The 1,526-nt window shown below is 69.0% G+C and overlaps 1 protein-coding gene across 1 annotated transcript in view; it reads left to right on the top strand.

The window, feature by feature from the left end:
* The window catches only part of LOC112956403 (voltage-dependent P/Q-type calcium channel subunit alpha-1A-like), a gene marked incomplete at both ends in the record, with an annotated part of 36,513 nt that overhangs the window by 12,898 nt on the left and 22,089 nt on the right, over window positions 1–1,526 (top strand). The window lies entirely within an intron of this gene.

The raw sequence follows: 1,526 nt of genomic DNA, 5'->3' as shown, positions 1-1,526 counted from the left end.
CTCCATCCTTCCACCCCTCCCTCTCTGCATCCTTGACCTCTCCATCCCTGTATCCCTCTCTCTTTCCATCCCGTCCCGTCTCATCCCTTTATCCTGCATCCCTCCCTCCCTGCATCCTTCCACTTCTCCATCCCTGTATCCCCGCGTCCCATCCCATCCCTTTATCCTGCCTCCCTCCGCCCTGCATCCCTGCATGCCGCTGGCGGATGCTCCCTGGGTACCACCGGGTGCTCCTGGGTACCCCTGGCTGCGCAGGGGACCCCGGTGGCCCCTTGGTGGCCCCTTGGTGGCCCTGGTGGCCTCGGTGGCCCCGGGCTGAGGCGGGCGCTTCCCCCCCAGAAGAGGTGATCCTGGCGGAGGACGATGCGGAGGCCGAGCCTCGACTGCCCTTCGATGGTGAGTGCCCAACGCCGGGGAGGCGCCGCGGGGCCGGTGCCGCCCGCGCCCGCTGGCCACGGCGGGCGGTAGGGCCCCAAACGGGGGTGATAGCCCAAATCTAGGGGGTCCATAGCCCAAATGGGGGGTTMCATAGCCCAAATCTGGGGGTGTTAGCCCAAATCAGGGGGTTTCATAGCCCAAATGGAGGGTTATAGCCCAAATGGGGGGCTTTCATAGCCCAAATCAGGGTTTTATAGCCCAAACGAGGAGTTTGATAGCCCAAGCCAAGAGGGTGTGTGGCTCTGAGCTGGGGGGTTGGTAGCCACATGTGGGGGTTGGTGGCCCCAAGCTGTGCTCGGTAGCCATATCCAGGGGGGCGGTGGCCGCAGGCTGGGGGTGGTAGCCACATGTGGGGGTTGGTAGCCACATGTAGGGGTTGGTGGCCCCAAGCTGTGCTCGGTAGCTGTATCCAGGGGGGCGGTGGCCGCAGGCTGGGGGTGGTAGCCACATGTGGGGGTGGTAGCCACATGTGGGGGGTGGTAGCCACATGTGGGGGTTGGTGGCCCCAAGCTGTGCTCGGTAGCCGTATCCAGGGGGGCGGTGGCCGCAGGCTGGGGGTGGTAGCCACATGTGGGGGCCGGTGGCCGCGCCGGGTGACGCCCGTCTCGCTTGCCGCGCGTGGCCGCCGTGGGAGCCCTGCGCCGGGCCACCCTGCAGCGCAGCCACACGGACCTGCTGCGGCCCGAGGGCGCCGAGGAGCCGCTGGCCGACATCGCCGCCCTGGGTACGGCCCCCGCGGCCACCGTGTCCCCCCCGCGGTCACCATGTCCCCCATTGTCACCGTGTCCTCCCCGCGGCCACCGCAGCCCCCCCGTGGCCACCACGGCCCCCCCATTGTCACCACGACCGCTGCGCTGTCACCACAGCCCCCGTGCCATCCCCGCGGCCCCCGCGCCGTCATCGCGGCCCTCCCGTCACCATGTCCCCAGGCTGTCATCACGTCCCCTGGGCTGTCACCGTGTCCCTGCACYGTCACCGTGTCCCCCGGATGGTCACAGCATCTCCCGCGCTGTCACCACGTCCCCCGCGCTGGCACTGCAGCCCGTGCGCCTTCGCTGTGGCCCCCGCGGCGCCGTCACTGTGTCCCT

The sequence above is a fragment of the Nothoprocta perdicaria genome, unplaced genomic scaffold, assembly GCF_003342845.1.
Source record: "Nothoprocta perdicaria isolate Ctin4 unplaced genomic scaffold, notPer1 scaffold_629, whole genome shotgun sequence".
NCBI lineage: Eukaryota > Metazoa > Chordata > Aves > Tinamiformes > Tinamidae > Nothoprocta > Nothoprocta perdicaria.
The sequence above is the reverse complement of the archived record's forward strand: the minus strand, read 5'-3'. Positions and strand labels throughout refer to the sequence as shown.